Source organism: Marmota flaviventris, chromosome 17, assembly GCF_047511675.1.
Source record: "Marmota flaviventris isolate mMarFla1 chromosome 17, mMarFla1.hap1, whole genome shotgun sequence".
NCBI classification, from domain to species: domain Eukaryota; kingdom Metazoa; phylum Chordata; class Mammalia; order Rodentia; family Sciuridae; genus Marmota; species Marmota flaviventris.
Window position 1 is genome coordinate 67903823 of NC_092514.1, and position 20279 is coordinate 67924101.

Consider the following 20279-nt stretch of genomic DNA (forward strand, 5'->3'; position numbering starts at 1 on the left):
TGCTCAGATTCCTGATCCACAGAAATTGGGAACGATTAATGTATTTTAAGATGCAAAAGTTTTGGGGTGATTGGTTTGCAGTAGGCTCACTTTCCCAGCACTCCCTCACATCCCATTTCAGAAATTAAAATTTCCTTAACACAATAAAAACAACTTCTAATTATGGGATCTTCTCAAATGTCTTTTCTAAACTGAATGTTCATTTTCAGAAGACCTTCTGGAAAAGACTTCTAAAAAGTTTTCCAAAGTCTGTTCATGAAGAATCTTTCCAATCCTTAGGCCACACACAGCTTCCATTCAGAGGGCTCAGCCTTCTCTGCAATACCTTCCCAGGCCAGGCAATTCTGATGGCTGCTTACATTTGAAAAATCACTGCTCTCACTAATGCTGATTCTCATTTTTCCATTCACTTCCCAACTGATTCACATTACAAGATAAAAAACAAATAGCTACCTCCAGGTACCTTTGGCAACATACACTCTCACATGTACATGGAGGCACATGCACCCAAGAGAGCTATGTATCATACTTATCATACATGTTTGTGTTTAACGAGGGTATTTAATATTTAACAAGTACCATGGGACATTTAACAGGTAAGTCATTTAAACTTCCAGTTCTCTTATTATTCAGCTATAAAGTAAAAGCCTGAAAAAAGAAAAATTCTTAATTTTTAGGGGTTTTAAAAAGATTAAACACAATATACAAGTCTAGTGGTTCTCAAATTTGAGCATGTACAAAGAATCACCAGGAGGATTTGTTAAAATGCAGAGGGCTGAACCACATCCTTGGAGTTTCTGATGTGGTAGATCTGGGGAGAGCTGAGAATCTCCAGTTTTGACAAATGCTAAGCTTATTTTGTTGCTGCTGGTTAATGAGCTTCTAGTGTACAAAAAGTGCATGGAGTAATGGAACAATGCCTTGCACAGAGTAACTATGAATGAAGTTAGTGATTATTCCTAAAGCTTAGTTCTTGCACAGTGAGTTTCTTCTAACAGTGGGAGGAGTTGTTTTAGTTTTCAAATATTCCAATAAAATGACACTTTTGTTTTGATTCATCTTGACACTCCCAGGGGGAATTAGCAATAAAGTCGTTAAATAATGATTTATGCAGAAAAAACTGAATTATCTCAAGTATGTCAGTTCCAATAGTTTTATTATTTGAAGCAAAAGAAGTAAGGAAAAAAAATCAGGCTGGAGAATGTGGCTATACCTTAATTAATAAAGATGATACCCAGCATCACCTTTTGGTGCCAGATTGGAGTGAAAGGGTCCTTTCACCATCTTTGCCCATCCCTGCCCAGTTATTTCAGTTGTCAATAAAATTTTTTGGGGGAAAAGAGCTGATAACAGATAACAGGATTCTCTGACTGCCTGTCATTCAGAGCACTGAGAAGTTTCAGATTCCATTTCTCCTTAAAGTTACCAAAGAAGGGATTCAAGAATGATGATTTAGAAACCCGCCTCAGCTCTTGCCCATTGACAATAGTTGGGGCTGTCTTCTGCCTCATCTCACATTTCTTGTTCTTAGAATGTTGAGAATGTTCTGAACCATCCCCTCCTATTTCCCAGGTGAACTAGCACTTGGGTGGACATTTAGTTCAGGGGATCTCAAGCTCCACCTTCCCAGAATGCATCCCTGGTTCTGACAATGCTCAGACAGCCTTACGTCGCATCTTACCCTTACATTGTTGGGACTAGTTAGTAAGGGGCCTTTTGACACAGCTTTCTAACTGCCATCTGGTGGTCAAGAGTTTCACTTACTTGTCTGCCCCATCTCTCCTAGGACATAGAAAGCACCTGCAGCTTAGCTGCTTCACCTGACATGATTAGAAACTGTCTCCAGGCTACTGAGACATTAAGGGGTGGGTGTGAGTCGACTTTAAGTGTCAGTTAGAAGTAAAATATTTTCAAATAAATAACCTTGTCATCATCACATTTCCAATGTGAGATTCATTCTCTCCCTGCACAGAGCTCTGAATTTAAAACATAAATTTTGTTGTAAATTATTTTAATTTATAACTACACAAGAAGACCAAAATGCTTCCAGTAGCTTTCTATATAATTCAGTTCTCAACTTTTCTCCCAGTGGTCTGCCAGGAAGTTTTGTCTTCTCGGCTGCATGGGAATGTTCATGAGTGCTAACATTCTGGGTTGGCATCTTCCAATAACAATATGTATTATTTTAATGGCCATAACACGAATAGTACAAGTGGAATATTTAAAAGATGCTTTCTTTGAACTTCAAAGTGTAAGGAAGTTGTGCACACATAGATCAGCCACACAGTCTTTATGAAACACTCGTGTTCATCTTGGGCACCTACTTATAATAGTCAAAATGTAGATTTGGAAATAGTGTTTGTTCCCACCAAAAGCAAGTAAAATACTCCCAAATTGGGAACCTCATTAAGAAACTACTTTAAAACAATAGATAGAAACAAGTCAGACACAAAAAGACAAGTATCATCTTATCTCACTCATTTGTTGATCACTAAATATGTTGATCTCATAGATACTGAAAGTGGAATGATGCTTACCAGAGACTGGGAGAATAAAGGGAAGAAAGAGGAGAGACATGTTGATCAATGAATACTAAGTTCAGTTAAATAGGAGCCAGAATTTTTGGTGTGCTATTGAAAATTAGGGTGACCACAGATGACAATAATGCATTTTACACTCATAAAAGCTAGAAAAAGGATTTTTAGAGCATTTATTAGCAAATATTAACTATACAAAGTAATATTCCTTTGCAGCATTTTCATGCATGCTTATGCCATACTTTGATGTTATTCACCCTCCTTGTTGCCCTTATCCCTCCATTCCCACTCCAGCTGGTCTCCTTCCCCTTCCCTAATAGTCTCCCTTCTATTTTTATGTTCTTTAATTTCTATATTCCCCATATGAGTGAAAATACATGATTCTTGCCTGAATCTAACTTATCCCCCTTAACAGGATGATATCCAGTTCCATCCACTTTCCTGCAAATGACATTCTTCTTTATAAATGAATAATATCCACTGTGTATATCTACCTCCTCTTTTACACATTCATCCATTAATGAACATTGAGGCTGAACTTGGCTTCTATGAATAGTGCTGCAATAAGCATGCATATTAATTTCCCTCGGGTTATACACAGGAGTGGTATAGCTGGACCATATGATAGTTCTATTTTTACTTTATTTTGTTGTTTTTGTATTTGCAGTACTGGAGACTGAATTCAGGGGTTCTCTACCATTGTTTACATTCCTAGACTTTTTTTATTTTGTATTCTGAGGCAGGGTCTTGCTAAATCACAGATGCTGGTCTAGAACTTGGCGATTCCCGTGCTGCAACCTCCTGAGCAGCTGGGATGATCAGTGTGTGCCACCATGTCCAACTATTTTTTTCCCCACTGAGGGGTGAACTCCATACTGTTTTCCACAATGGCTATGCTGGTTTACATGCCCACCCACAGTGCATAAGGGTTCCTTTTTCTTCTCACTTTGCCAGCAGTTGTTATTTGTTTGCTTGTTTTCTTGATAATAGCCATTCTGATTGAAGTGATATGAAATCTCAATGCAGTTTTGATTTGTTATTTCCCTGATGACTGCAGATGTTATGCATTTTTTTCATATAATTATTGGCCATTTGTACTTCTTCTTTTCAGAATTATCTGTTCAGATCATTTCTAATTCATTGAATTATTAGTTTCTTTTGAGTTCTTTATGTACTCTGGATACTAATCCTCTGGCACATGAAGAGCTTAGCTAGCTAGCAAATGTTTTTCTCCCATTCTATAGTTTCTCTCTTCACTCTGTTGAGTGTTTCCTTTGCTGTGCAGAAGCTTTTTACTTGGATATAATCCCATTTGTCAATACTTGCCTGAGTTCTATAAGTCCTGTTCAGGAAATCACTGCTTATACCAATATCTTGAAGTGATTCCCCTATGTTTTTCTCTAGTATAATCAGAGTTTCAAATCTTACTTTAAGGTCCTTGGTCCTTTTTGAGGTTTTCTGCACAGGTTAATAGATAGGAATCCAGTTTCAATGTTCTTTCTACATGCAGTTCTCCCAGTGCCATTTGCTAAAAAGGTAAGTCTTTTCTCCAACATGTTTCTGGCTTCTTTGCCAAGAATCAGATTCCTATAGATGTGTGAGTTTATTCCTGGGTCTTCTATTCCATTCCATCGATGTGTGTATTTTTTATGAAAATACCATGATGTTTTTGTTACAGTGACTATTATATTTTTTTGAAATCAGGTATTGCGATGTCTTCAGCGCTGTTCTTTGTGCTTAGGATTGCTTTGGCTATTAAGGGTCTTTCATGCTTCCATATGAATAGTAGTTGTTGTTGTTTGCTGATTCTGCGAAGAATGTCATTGGAATTTTTGTGGGGATTTCATTAAATCTGTCCATCACTTTTGGTAGAATGACATTTTTTAAAATATCACTTCTCCCAATTCATAAACATAGGACTTTTTCCCCCATCTTCTAGTGTCTTAGGAGAAAAAAGATTTTGAACATTTCCACCATAAAAAAATGCTAAATTTTTGAGTAAATAGAGCAAATGCTTAAACTTGATTTAAGCATTACACAATACATACATGTATTGAAATATCACATGGCACCCCATTTATAATCTTTGATTTATATATCAGAAATAGATTTGATTTTGAAAGTAATAACTTCACTAAGACAGATCACAAAATATTCAAAAATTACCTAGATTAACTCAAAACACCACCAAAAGCATTCAAGTATATACACACAGACCCTCAGACAATCTTTGCAGACATAGTCTATCAAGATCTAGTAGAATATACTTATTTAAAAATTAGAATTGAAGCTGGGAGAGGTAGCACCTGCTTGTAATCCCAGTGGCTCAGTAGACTGAGGCAGGAGGATCATGAGTTCAAAGCCAGTCTCAGCAACTTAGCAAGGCCATAAGGAACTTAGCAAGACACTGTCTCTAAATAAAATAAATACATAAATAAATAAAAAAGGCTGGGATATGGCTCAGTGGTTAAGTGCCCCTGGGTTCAATCCCTAGTACCCTCTCCACAAAAAAATTAGAATTGAAAAAAGTCAATCCTTCAAACTTGAATTGTAATAGTTTGAATCTGGAATGTCCCCCAAAGGTTCATCTGTTGAAGATTTGTTCCTCATTGTAAGAATGTTCAGATGTGGGGCTTCTGGGAAATGTTTGGATTATGAGGGCTCTGACCACATCAATGGACTAATCCACTCATAGATTCACAGCTGAATGGCCCATTGGGAGGTGATGGAAACTGGAAGAGGTGGCAGCCTGTTGAAGGGAGTGGGTCCTTGGGGGTATCCCTTTGCGGACAATATTTTATCCCTGGCCCCTTTCTCTCACTCTCTGCTTCCTAGCTGCCATGAGGTGAGCAATCTGCTCTGCCATATACTCCACACCATGATGTTCTTCCTCATTGCAAGCTGACAGTGATGGAACCAAGCAACTATGCATGAAAACCTTAGAAACCGTGAGCCAAAAGAAATCTTTCCTCCTTTACCCTTGTTTTTCTCAGTTTTTCATCACGTAATAAAAAGCTACTATGAGTGAAGCAAAACCAAGAACTCACCTCCATTTGAGCACAGAGTATAAAACATTACTTGTGCATGGGAGGGGGGAAGTGTTAAAGATACATTTACCCTGACACTTTTGGGTAAATGAATCTATTTTTAACAAAACTATATGCATTAAATCAGTGATTTCAAATGGGGATGATTCTGGGAATGTAGCTCAGTGGTAGAGCACTTGCCTTGCATGTATAAGACTCTGGTTTTAATTTCCAAGATCACACACACACACACACACACACACACACACACACAAGTCAAAAGGGGTTGATTTTTGTCCTCACCCCAAGATGTTTGACAGTCTAGAGACATTTTTGGTTGTCACTTGGGAAAGGGTTCTATTGCCATCCAGTGGGAAGAGGCCAGGGATGCTATAAATATTCTACAATGCCCAAGAGGCCACAACAGAGTCTCCAGGCCAAAAATTAATAATTTTGGTGAAAATCACATTTACTAAGAAGAAATCCAGCATACTCTGCACAGCAATGGGGATATGGTAAAATACTATTATTTTCAAGCAGAGAATTATTTGTGTTAGATTTTGATACATCTCTTCTGCAGCACTATATCTTGCCAAGGCCTTCAATGTAGCAGCCACTTCTTGCTCATGAAATCCATGATGTCCTCAGCAGCGTGAATGACTGACATGTTCTGAAATACCCAGTTGATTCAAGTCTCTTTGGAATACAATGACAAGGGTAGAAAACCTTAATATGTAACTTTAGTATAAGAAGTAAATGTATACTTTTGTTACTTACAAAACTAATGCAAAATGTTTGATTCTCTTTCTGCTTGGAGTAGAAAATAAATCATTTCAAAGTCAGTGTTCCATGTGACAGAAGCTCTTGCAAAGATAAAGACAGGCACCTGTAAGCTACTCAACTAGAGCTACTAGTTGAGTTTACAGATTAATGTCAACCTTCAAATCTGATTATTACAAGGACGGGATCAGTATATTAAAATAGAAATATGATAAAGAACACACCCCCACCTCCAGCATCATTAGGTCTTTAAGGGCAGTGTGGGAGACCAACCTCGCACCTGACTTGAGTTAACTCCCCTGCTGGGTGATGTGGCGTCAGGCACCCATGCTGCTAGACTGCCCAGCTCTTCTAGGGTTCGAGTGACTGTGTCTTCCCAGGTGTCTTCCTACAGCCCCGTGGGTGAAGCTATGCTCACCTGTTCCTTTGTAATATAACCCCTTGCCCTATTTAGGATGGAATCTTCCATGGAAGTGTCTTGTGTGTGTCCCCTTCTCTTACTGTGCCCTTGGGTGTGGCCTACCCAGATGTTAGTCAACCTGCTGACAGTGGACATCATGAAGATAGACTCAGCTCCCTGAAACCTGACCCACTGCCTCATTTGAATAGCTTCTCCTCAATAAAAGGAGTCAGCATATGCTAGCGCACGCTCTCTCTCTCTCTCTGTCTCAGTCTTCCTGTGGACCCTTAAGGTCAGAGGAGCTGTCACAGCGACCCCAAAGAAAAAGGTATTTGTATCTCTTGTGTGGTTATATTGAGCAGCCTAGTAGCCCAGTTTACCTAGAGTGACCCCTGAGCCTTTTAGTCGCGAGAACAGAAACCCAGCAGGGTAGTACTAATTTCTTCCATTTTTCCTATTCCCTCTCCCAAAATGAAAGTTTTCATTTCCTCTCTTTGCTGGGGAGAGAACAGTTTCCTATCTGTACTGGGTTGAATAGTGTTTGCTCAAGAGTTACCATCCTGTTAGTCAATTCAAACTAGGATAGACTGATTAGGTTACAGCTCTCCTAATCATTTCACCTCTTGCCAAATCAAATGCAGTAGCCTCCCAATGGATCTCCCTTCTTCCCCCCCTTCAAATCTTGTTTATCTTCAATCCAGCAGTAAAGTTTTCCTGTTCAGATATGGCAAATGATGTCACACCTTTATTCAGAGTCCTCCAATGACCTCTGACCTCACTCATAGTTCGTAACAGGTCCATAGGGCCCCTCTGCTATCTCTTTCTGACCCTTCTTCTATTAGCTTCCCCCTTCATGAGTTGGCTCATCTCACTAGTCCCATTTGTTCTCAGATATGCACGTGCTTTGCCTCAGGGCCTTTGTACCTGTGTTCCCTCTGCCTATAATTCTGTTTTCCTGTGTGCTCTCACATGAGACCGGGTTGCTCTCACCTGCAACACCCAACCTGACTCCCAGAGTCTTGATGTGCCTTTTTATTTCACCATCTAACACAACATATTTTCTATCTAGGTAGGTAGTTTGTTTCACTCTACTTAATAAAAACTCAGAGCAAAATTTTTTGTACAGCGTTTTTGAATAATGTACAGTCCCTGGTGCTTAGAACAGTGTTGATGTATATCAGGCACAGAATATAACATCTAAGAACACATGAACGACAATGAAAAGAATTTGGTTCTGATGATTAAATGCTGCTATGGGTGGGCTTCAAGGACTACCTAGTGCCTTAATTTGGGGAAGATAAATTCTAAAGCTAGTGTATTCAGTATCCATAGTCACACATTTTAGGTTGTATTTCTTTTACCAGCTAAATAAAACCTGTATTTTCATGTTTAAAGACCAGAAGTTCCATTTGGGCTTTGCAGGTAGTTTATTCTTACCCTAGAAAGCAGGTCAGGATGACTTTGCTTTTATTCTTGAATACTTTCAAATTTTCAACTGTGCCACATGTATTACTTACTTATTAAAAAAATTAAAGCATAAAAATAATATCTTTAAAAATTAACAGTGCTAACACTAGAGTTTAGGGTTTTCTACCAATTTGTAAAGCCTGAGTAAGAATAACTTTAATCTTGTTCAATTATAAACTTAAGTATGCATATATTTATGTGAGTTTTTAAATGCAGTCAACAGAAAATGACAAAAAAACTTTAAAATAATTACATAAAAATATAAGTAGTATAATTGGGCCAAAGAAATTACTTGTCATTATATAAGCAAGATAAGTAGTACTCAATAACTTTTCTTCCAACTATATGACAAAAATATATTAATACATAACAATTAGATAAGATGATCCTAAACAATAATGGTATCATTCTGTCAGTGAAATGACCATAATATTGTGGTTAAAGATGTTACAAGCATATAGTTCATCAGTAGGGTTTATGCTTAGCATGTGCAAGGCCCCAGTTTGAATCCCAGTCACTGAAAGAATAAATTATAAAACAATTGTCACACTGTACATAAACAGGTAAAAATGTTATATGTGCTAGTGAAAAGTAAATTTAAAAGAAAAAATTATAAAATAGAAAGGGAAGTAAAATTGCAACCCAGGTGAGGGATTCATTTAGCTAGTATTTAAGAAGATAATGCTGTGGTCAGAACAGAGAAGACAGAAAGTCCTATTATCATGAGTTTTGATGAAATATAACAGTGGAATGAAGTGATACCCTGTTTAAAGGTAAAATATTGGGTTACAAAAACCTGAAACTCGACTGAATTGAGACATAGCTGCAATCTCAAAAACCAAAGTCTGAACCTAAAAGCAGTACTACCTCAACAGCTGTCAGGTCAGTCCTGGAAAGGGACCCAGGCTCTACACCTGTGTGAGAATTGAGTTTATAGACAGGCCTTGATCAGTGCCACACATTATTTAAGCTACCTAATTAGCATCCATATTTTGGTTTCCAGTTATTGAAGGAGAAACTGTGGTACCTCATAGACTTTTTATTAGCATGTGTATTCTAGGAAGGCACATTGTAGGTATGAAGAAAGAAAATATTATACTGATATTTTATTAATGCAAGAATCCTTTATGCAACTGTGCTAGCAAGTCTTGCAATTAGGTAGTTCTATGTATGTTGTCTAGTTTTGAGATGCTTTAAACTTGAAAACTTGATATGCTTAATTTTAAAAGGCAGTGTATTGATTTGCAAGAATTATTTAAGTGCCTGGGAAGAAAATCTGTTCTTTAAAATATTGCCTAAGTGTTTAAAAAAATCAAATTTATTTTTAAAATTCTAAGGAAATAGATAAATTTGTATGTAGTATTAAATAATTGGTAATAATTTAGTATGTTAAATGTTATAAGGTGTAAATGAATGATTCCTTTATATTTGTACAAAATAGTTGAGATAAAAATATCAATAGATAAACCTAATTTATGTTTAAAGACTGAATGTGTGTTAAGAGCAACCCAGGTGCCCATTAACCAATGGAGCGATAAAGAAAATGTGGCATACATTTACATAATAGAGTTTTCCTCAAGCTTAAAGAAGAATGAAATTATGTCATTTCCTGGCAAATGGACGGAACTGGATACCATCATGCTAAGTGATCAAATTATGCTATGTACATATATGAATGTACCACAGTGAATTTCACCTTCATGTAAATCTTTAAGCACCAATTAAAACATATACATATGGATAGAAAGAAGACTAGTAAAGAAGGGAAACATGGGGAGGGAAGAGAGGGAAAAAGGAAGTACTGAGGACTGAAGTAGAGTAAATTATATTTCATGCATGTCAAAATAAACCCCAGTATTTTGTATAACTATATAATGCACTAATAAAAAAATAGAATTTTCTAAATAGGACACTTATTAACAGAATAAAAAACCTCCTTGTTATTGGAAAGAAACATGTATTAATGTTTTTAATAAACACTAGAGGGTTGGGGTTGTGACTAAGTGGTAGAGAACTGGCCTGGAATATGTGAGGCACTAACTTTGATCCTCAGCACCATATAAAAATAAACAAAAATAAAGGTGTTGTGTCCATCTACAACAAAACAGTTCTTTTAAAATAAAAATTAAAAATATACACCAGAAACTTTAACATTGAACACAGTCTATTAAGAAAACAACAAAATAAATTGGTGTACTTTGCAAATAAGAAAATTATCATCAATTGCAAGAAAACATACCTTTCATGAATAAAGCTGAAGCCAACCTTGTTCATTATCTCCGGGTTAGTTTTGTATTCACGTGCAAATGCAATAACATAATTAGAATCATTAAAATTATCTACATGTCCCTGATTCAGATCCACTGCAGACTTTTGATGTAAACTGGAAAAAAAGAGGTATGCCAACAGTATTAGAAGAAATGAAAAAAAAAAAATCATTCCTACCTAGCAAGGAGAGAAAAAAAAAGAAGCAAATCAGTAAGTGTTCTATTACAAACCACAAAAAACACTTAATCTGTTATGCAGCATATGTCCCATTAGTTCTCTGTCCTTCTGTCTCTGACATTTTAAATGTTTGGATTTTCCTTTTTTTAATCTACACATTTTGAAATACGCACATTGTCCACCAAGACAGAGTTGTGATATAAATTCCGATTATGAGGATAATCTTAGTTTATTATTCCTTAATGCAAGGTTGGATTCTTCATGAATGCCAAGTGGTTTATAGTCATGCTGAAAAAGGCAGATGGCCTGGAATATATAAGCAGCTTCCTTCAACTGGGGTCCTCTTTTTACCTTCTGCTGCCTGCAATGGGAAGAAGATAGAAATATTGCTCCTAAAAAGAATTTTAATTTTTTTCATCATTCTGACAATTCTGGAATTGGAATTGCAATAGAATGCATTAAAATTGCAGTAATAAGAACCCACTTTATGATTTTAATTATAATTCTAAACACAAAGCTTTCTCAAGAGCTATATGCCACATTCATCACACCAAATATTAGCTATGTGTGTCTATGTCTACATCTATTATCTACCTACAAAAATGAAAAGAGAGGTATAATGCTTATTGTAAAAATAGTTAAAAGTTTGGAAAAAAAACATCTATATAGAGTAAGAACCCAGGTTATATATTCATATTTATATAGTTCTCCCTCCATGCAGATTTTTTTTTCAGCCCCAATGATTGAATTCAGGGACACTCAGTGCTGAGCTATATCTCCAAGGCTCTTACTTTTATTTCACTATGTATTTTTATTAGTGAGACAGGGTCTTCCTAAGTTGCTAAGGCTGACCTCAAACTTGCAATCTTCTTGCCTCAGCCCCCCAAGTACCTATTTTCTGAATAAACACATACATGCACTCACACATATACACACACTATGTTCATAAAATCATGAATACACTGGGTCTTGAATATGGGTATTTTATGAGTGTTTTTGTCTTATTTTTATGTTTTTCTGAATTTACTAAATTTTCAACACAGAGCATATCTAATCATTATAATTAAAAATAAGTACTATTTTAATAGAAGTAGAAGATGAAATGTCATTTCTTTTACTGTTTGTCTATATTCCTATTATTTCAAATTGACATTGTATCATAGTGCAACTAGCTTAGAAGCACTACAGTTTATCTTTTCTCTTTTATTTGATTGGTGCATAATATTTGCACATATTTGTGAGATAAAGTGTGATGTTTTCATTTATGTACATATTGGGTAGTGATTAACTCAGGATAATTAGCATATCCACTCCTTAACTTCCATCTTTTCTTTATTGTGAATCCATTCTTTTTACTGTTTTTTTTTTTTTAAACTTTGGATTAATTGTGGAGCAAATTCTTTGAGTTTTACCCTGAACTTCTGGGCCTATGTCTTAATGAGATTCAAATGAATTCAGATGTTAAGAATTATCTTTGCATTATAAAGATATGGCTTCATTTTTCATGGAGTTTCTAAATATGAGTTCTTTAAAAATATCTCTAGTAATACATATAATAATTATATTTTAAATTTATTTGATAAAAAATCACAAAGTCCAGTATTTGGAAAAAAAATATAGCCTGTTAATTATAAGTGGAATATTACATAAAGAAGATGTGTTTGTGTTGCCTAAGAAAATATTTTTCCTCTTCTAAATATGAGAAAATGCAGACTGAATCGTACCAATGATCTCTCTCTTTTCATCCCTCACTTTTTAAGACAGTTTTTGCAGAGAAGATCCCATATCAGCTGACCCACACTCCTGCTCATTTTGACCTGTTTATTTTTAAAAAGAGGAAATAAAGTAAGTAAATGTGAAAGTGTAAAATAGAAAACATACTGCAATCAAACAAAAAAAGAGTATAACAGTCTTTTCCAATTGCATAACTAAAGAAATGTTCCAAGGTTTAAGAAAAAAAATGCATTTATACACAATGGAGTATTACTCTGCATTAAAAAATGACAAAATCATAGAATTTACAGGGAAATGGATGGCATTAGAGCAGATTATGCTAAGTGAAACTAGCCAATCCCTAAAAAACAAATGCCAAATGTCTTCTTTGATATAAGGAGAGTAACTAAGAACAGTGTAGGGATGAAGAACAGGAGAAGAAGATTAACATTTAACAGGGATGAGAGGTGGGAGGGAAAGGGAGAGAGAAGGAAAATTGCATGGTAATGGAAGGAGACCCTCAGGGTTATACAGTGGAGGAGGTAGAGAGAGAGGAGGGGAGGGGAGGGGAAAGGTGGGGAGGGGGGAGGGTGGAGGATGGGAAAGGCAGTGGAGCACAACAGACACTAGTATGGCAATTTGTAAATCAATGGATGTGTAACTGATGTGATTCTGCAATCTGTGTATGGGGTGAAGGTGGGAGTTCATAACCCACTTGAATCAAAGTGTGGAATATGATATGTCAAGAAATTTGTAATGTTTTGAACAACCCACAATAAAAAATTTAAAAAGAAAAAAAATGCTCACACTAAGTATTGAAAGAATAAAAGTGAAAACAGGGGCTGGAATTGTGACTCAGCGGTAGAGCACTCACCGGACCGGGTTTGATCCTCAGCACCACATGCAAATAAAGGCATTGTGTTGTGTCCATCTACACCTAAAAAAATAAATGTTAAAAAAAGTGAAAACAATTATGAGGTAACATTTACTCTTCATTGAACTGACAGAAATTAGAGAGCTGATAGTGTAAAATGCTGCTGTCCTCACAACACTTATCAGATAAATTGTTTAGTGTAAAGAACAGAACTTTATGCATTGCTGATGGGGTAGACTTACCTGGTCAGTTAGGTAATTACTTACAAATCCATTACTACTTAGCAGTTTCCTACTATCAAGAAATTCTGCTCCTACATATTTATCTCAAGGAAATTCTCTTATGGGTTCATTAAGACATCTGCACAAAGATTCTCATCATAATGTAGACTATTATGGCATGGGTATTATAAAACAAAAGTTGATGAATACTATTCAGACAGTATTATGTAGAAATCAAGAGTAATGAATACATATCTACCCATAAACATGAAGAAATTTTTAAAATTCGTGCCAATCCAAAAATAAGAGAAAAGAAATGGTTGAGAGTTATATCACAATATTATTTCTATAAATTCACACTATGTGTAATACACATTTTCCTAAAACATCCAGGAACATATGGATCATCATCAAATATAATAGGAAGGCTTTTTTGCTGGTGGAAAGTAAGAATGGAAATCAGATATGAAATGGGGATAGAAGTTAAAGGACATAATAACCCAAACAAGACAGGTACTTTGTGTATCACATACTCAAGAGAATAATTAACTCAACCATTCCTTGATCTTTGAAAATTAAAATGTGAAAAAAATCTCAAGACAACCAGAAGGAAAACACAAGCCCAACAGCATCAAAATCAAAGGAAAGCAGATAGAAAATGAGATGGATATTTTAGAGAATTAGGGCTGGATTTGCCAGCTAAGTAGATGAGCTCCCTCTAATGATGCCATCAAGAGGCTACAACAGCCAGGAACCTTGACTAGCACCAAACTGCAGCATTCCCAGTTAAGAGATCCTGTGGCAAGCTTGGTGTCTAAAAGTAATAAACCTATTGCCCAAGTGACTGCTCTTCTTTCTTCCTGCAAATTACTATATGTGCAAGGAAATATTTATAAATAAAAACAATTGTATCATCTAATTTTTGCAAGTGTGGTTGTTTCTGATTAAGACTTATCTTTTTCCACTACACAACTTGATGTAAATATCAGGAAATAAAAACCTCCACTCACCATTATGGACAAAACATCAAATTCACTTAAATTGTTCTGAATAGGAAATTGCATAATGTAGAAGTAATAAATTGGTTATAACAAGCCAGTAATCTCCCAGGCAGAATCCTTGTTATTAACATTTGTACAACAAATGTAATAAAAAAAATTTTATACATGTAGCATCTTAAACAAGGTCAACAAAAGTATTTCCCTAAGTTTTCTTGATGAAACTATTCTCAAGTCAGTTAAAAACAGTGAAAAGCCCAGAAAATCTCATATTCTCCAACATTTAACATTCATCTGGCAGTGAAACTGAAAACCCACAAAAAAGACTAAGTAATTCAAATATCTTTGGAAATAGCTCAGACTTGCAAAGAAGCAACAGAAAGTAATATTCCTTTCAATTTATCCAATAGACGATTCTATTATATGTGCACTTGTCCAAAAATTTCCATAGGGCAAAATGGAAATTTTTAGTTCTCTAACCTGTTAGTTAGCCACACAATAAAAAAATACTCAGATGATTTGAAAAACAATTTACTGCATTTAAATTATTTTCTTCTAAAGGCTTGGCATCTCTCTTTCTAGTCTTACTTTGTATTTCTAAATACAAAGAATCACAATTTAGAGGTTAACTTACTCTCAAGAAAGCCAAAGCAAAAATCTAGAAGCACAGTTTATTCCCGGGTCTCCATGTCCTAAAGAATTCACATTCCTTTGGATCATTCTACATCGTGGGTTTAATTTCATGTTGAATTGTAAATTGTTCCGTTTTAGACAGAGTTCCGAAGAGGTCTCCATGCAGCCAGACTGCCAAAAGCTCTATGCTCACATAGTGACTCCTGTGCTGTTTTCCATTTCTTTGTCTCCATCCAGTTCCTCTACAGGGAGTTCACAGTTGCAGATGGTTGGCTGAGTTTACAAACATTAGGTACTAAAAGCAAAGGAGAATCTAGCCTTTGTCATTCTCTTTCTCTGTCTCTCTCTTTTTTTCTTTTACATATTGGGCCTTAATGGGTGAGTTAACCCTCAACACAATCTTTAGAATAATGATCAACAAAACATTCAGACAAGGCAGAGCATAGCAAACTGGAGAGGAATTTATTTTTAATGACAAGTATAAATACACAAATCGAGTCAGAAATATCTCAAAACCTTCCACGGTTTCTTAAAAAATGAACCTAGAAGCATGGTGATAAAATTGTTTATTTTTTTTCCAGGCAGAAAAGTAAATGCTGAATTTTCATCTGCATCTCAGTTACATTGCATCTTCAATGGGATAAAAAGTTGAAGAAAGTTTGCAGAATGTCATAAAAAAAAATACCTGTATTCCTAAAGCCTACAGACATATTATTTCTGTAAGAGGCCTCAGGAAACAAGTTATGTCCCCATAGGCAACCACTGGCTTTTAGTATATCCAGTTTCCAGCAATGTTAGAAAAAATTTATACAACTGATAGCTGTCATTCTTTTTTGAGCAGAAGACAAGTCTATCCCAAAATTTCTTGAAATTCATGGAGTTTATCTGGCTAAAAAGGAAGATGAAAAAGAACCATTATCTTTTTGCTTATAGACAATGTCTGTTAAACTCTTGTATGCTAAAATTACTTCCTGAGCACACAGCTGAAGGGAAACAGTAAATGCATACAATTCTTAAAGCAGACTCTTATCTGTGTCCCGTTACTTATCATCTGTTCTTTCAATATTTGTTCAATTATATTTACTCTTCTGTTAATTATATGAGATACAGAAATTTCTCCCCAAGCAAATCTGTAGAAGCATATTGAACTCATCAATCCATGATACAACAATAAACAAACTTTGATTGTTTCTGTATGTCGACTATCTTCTGTAGAGATAAAAACTATCACATATAATAACATTGTTAACATTTTGTGTACAGAAAATATAATTTAGGAAGTTCATGTTTCCTAGAAGAACTTTGTGTCTAAGTTTTTATAAGTCCTGGCTCTTGTCCTCTTTCTGTTCTGAGCTCTGTTTCTTCATGTGTTGGCTTCTTCCTTCATAAGCTCCTTATTGTGTACTCTGTAGCACCATAACAAGGCAAGCTCAACTTTGCTAATCTTCTTTTCAAGATTTTCATGTTTAAGTTACGTGTGATTACTCTTCTAAATAAGCTTTAGAATTGGCTTACTAATTCAAACAAATCTTAGGGCTGGAGATATAGCTTGGTGGCATAGAACTTGCTCAGCATGTGCAAAGTCCCGGATTAGATTGCCAACACTGCAAAAGGGAGAAGCAGAAGGAAGAGGAGGAAGAAAAAGAAGGAGGAAGAGGAGGACAGGGAAGGGGGAGGAGGAGTAAGAAGAAGAAGAGAAAGGGGCCAGGCAAGGTGGCATAGGCCTATAATTCCAGTTACTCAGTGATGGGCATCAGAGGCAGGACTATCACAAGTTCAAATCCAGCCTTAGCAATTTAGAAAGAACTTAAGCCATTTAGGGAGGCCCTGTTTCTAAATAAAAGATAAAAAGGACTAAAGTACTGGGGAATGTGGCTCAACGAAGTGCTCTGGAATCAAACAGGAATCGTAAAACCAAACAAAAACTAACAGAATTTCAAAAATTGAATGTCACTGACTTTTATCACGATTTATTTATTTTACATATATTTCTAGCATCTCCTATGTATAAGAAAAATTTCAATATTTAAATACATATATGCACTAATATATATGTATGATTGATAGATAGATAGATAGATAGATAGATAGGCAAATAGGCAGACAAACTTTTCTTCAGTGCTGTGGATCAAACTCAGAGCCCCATACATGCTAGGCAAATGTCCTGCCACTGAGCTAAATCCCCACCCTCACACTTAAATAGTAACACATTTGATCCACATAGTAGCCCCATGAGGTAGATACTATTATAACTTACCCTGCTTTCTAAATGGGAAGACTGTGGTCTTAGAGTTTAAATAACACTGCAATTCACACAAATAACGAGGAACAGAACTTAGGCTAAAGCCAGATCATTTCCAGAATCTAGAGCTTGTTATGAATGCTATACTTGCAGTCTCATTTGTGTGTCTCTGTTCACTGGATTATTCTCACTTATGTACACACATTTTACAGTTTTTGTGGTACTTTGCAGAAATATTTTCCACTGCGAGAAGCCTTATAAATTTCATGTGATGTTCTTTGTAGCATGTTAAAACATTCCTTTTGGGATCCTTATATATAAATATTCATTCCTTTGGAATCCTTATATATAAATATGTTTTCCTTTGGGATCCTGCATATATATGCTCATTGTATATGCAGAGTACTTGTCACCCTGGGACCTGTGCTCTTCTCAACACTGTGGTACAAGAGCTGGAAAACTTGATTTGCCAAGAAAGAAGAGTGAAGCAGTCCAGCTTCCTGATAGATGCTGAGAACATCTGCTTATTTCCCAGGGGTTTTTACATTCTTGTTTTTCATTCTTTCTCAGACCCAGCTGCACTCCCTGCCTGTGAGTTTAGTCAGGTACCCTCCAAAAATTTCTCTTTTTCCTTAAGGATGTCATCAATAAATCCAATTTGTCCTGTTTTATGCATCTATCCCTTGAAACATCTTTATTCCAACCCTCCACTTCTACCTGTCTTTGCATTTCTCAGGTACATTTTGAGAAATCTCTATCACTTGCCTATGAGATGCAACTCAAAACATTGTAACTGTATTTTTCTTTTGATTTGGTCTACAATTGTTTTGCTTTCCACAGAGAGAAGGTAAGTCCCTAAGATGATGAATCCATTTCCTCCTGACATTTCAAAAGCTCTTCAAGTTTTCCTGTGGTTTTCTACTTCTCCATTTCTTCACTGAGCCTGTTTTCTCTGTTCCTTATTTTAGGTTCCTCTTTATCCCGTCTCTTGCCTGGAAAGTTCTGGATCTATATTTTGGTCAACTGGTGATTACTTTTAACTGTTAATAAGCATATTTGAACCCATATTACTTTAGCAATGTAGAAAACCATTGTATGACAGGCAACTTTCTCTTCAGTCTTTCAGTTCCTCGTAGGATAAGTATTTAGCAGATCTAACTTGAAACCTTAGCTCTGCTCCTCGCCAACTGTGCAAGGCTGGGCTGGGCAAGGGGCTACCCTGGGACCCTGAGTTTGCTCATCTGAGAGACCCAGATCATACAATGGTATCCAGCAAGACTACAATGGTATCCAAACAGCATTCATTTTAGAATTTTAAAAACTTACGATTTAAGGGATGGGGAAAGACAGAGATAAAAAGGCACTGTACCTAGCAGTGAGAGCTTATGCAATAAATGCTAGCTGGACATTGTAGGTATTTTTAAATTTTAACAAAGTGATCGTTAAAAATATGCCACCTTGACAACATACATTTTAGATTTTTTATGATAGCAAGCATATTTTAAAATAATTTTTTAACATGTAAATTTTTAGACTATAATAAACTTATTTTCTACACACACACACACACTCATATACTTGAGATGGGGTTTCACTATGCTGCTCAGGCTGGCCCTGAACTTTTGGGTTAAAGTGATCCTCTTGTCTCAGCCTCCCAAGTAACAGGGACCACAGGTTCTCACCACCACACCCAGCTTTACACCAACATGTTTTTTGACTAGAATACATCTCTCCATATTCTCCACCTATATATATGTATTTCAATTGTTCCGGTGTTTTTAATTTTTGATCCTGACTAAAAATGTCATGTATTATTCACTTTAAAAATAACATGTGTTTGCCTTGTCTCACGTCTACTTATGCTGATAAGAATGCTTATATTCATTAATTTGAGGATTTTTCTTTTTCTCACTAGAACATTAACCACAAGTGTATGAAATTTCACAACAGTGTGCTTACTTGTGTGTGGGGTGTGTGTGTGTGTGTGTGTGTTTCTTCTTTTTTGGGGTGTGTGTGGGTGTGTGTCCTGCATGGTACATTGTGGTTACTTGCAGTCAAAGAACTTGAATCTTTTTAAGGAAATTTTCAGTCAATACTATTGTCAAATATCACTCCCTCCTACTTTCTGTTGTTCTTAGAAGTTTACTGGATATTTGAAATATGACAAATCTCCATTTTTAATGATGGTGGCATGTGATGGACATCATTATTCAAAGTACATGTATAAAGACATGAATTGTTGTAAACATACTTTATATACAAACAGAGACATGAAAAATTGTGCTCTATATGTGTAATAAGAATTGTAATGCATCCCACTGTCATGTATTTAAAAAATAAAATCAATTTTAAAAAGTATAAATTAAAAAATTAAATGTAAAAGCAATCCTTTTTCACACCACATAGAATCACCCTGACATAAAATTTTTATTGAATTACTTTCATTGCTGCCTCGACAGTGCCTTCCTTACCTTGAAAATACAAAGAACTTTTTATCCCCTGGTCCTTGCTCCTCTCTCCACCCTCCTGGCCCTGTCCCCTTCTCCAGATCCAACATGACTGTTTTCAGTGAATGTACCACGGTCTTACTTACATCTCTTTGCTCTCCTAGAATTAAGCCCTACCCTCCTCTGGCCTTTCCCTGGTGAGACATCCCTCTGCCTAGCTCCTACATGTCCTTTGAATTTTAGCTCTGAAATCTCCCTGCCTGTCTCATTCCACATGGATCACATACTGCTCCCAGGTGCTTCCACAGCATTCCATGGCTGTGCTTTTGCAGAATGCACCTCACTTTGTTTTAAACTAATATTTTTTTCTCTCCCACTCCACACTCAGACATCTGAATAATGAAGAACACTCACTGCTGTATTCCTCCCAGAGCTGGGACATGAAAGTTGCTCAAAACCTAGGTCCTGAGCTACAACACTGGATATGAAATAAAGA

General features: G+C 36.0%; 1 protein-coding gene and 1 long non-coding RNA gene across 3 annotated transcripts in view; both read right to left on the minus strand.

The window, feature by feature from the left end:
- Positions 1-10442: 10442 nt before the first annotated feature.
- On the minus strand, positions 10443-14308 carry LOC139702356 (uncharacterized). 2 transcript variants are annotated; one of them, XR_011704988.1, is made up of 4 exons: positions 13243-14308; positions 12380-12472; positions 10829-11016; positions 10443-10593 (listed from the first exon to the last, which is right to left on the minus strand). It is a non-coding gene; the product is annotated as an uncharacterized lncRNA (long non-coding RNA). The 2 variants fall into 2 exon arrangements; XR_011704987.1 differs by having other exon boundaries at positions 10443-11016.
- A 4373-nt stretch (positions 14309-18681) lies between these two features.
- The window catches only part of LOC114101288 (ATP-binding cassette sub-family A member 6-like), a 59176-nt gene continuing 57578 nt past the window's right edge, over positions 18682-20279 (minus strand). The window contains exon 41 of the transcript XR_011705122.1: positions 18682-20261. The gene's annotated coding sequence lies outside the window, so the exon portion shown is untranslated. The remainder of the gene's footprint in view (positions 20262-20279) is intronic.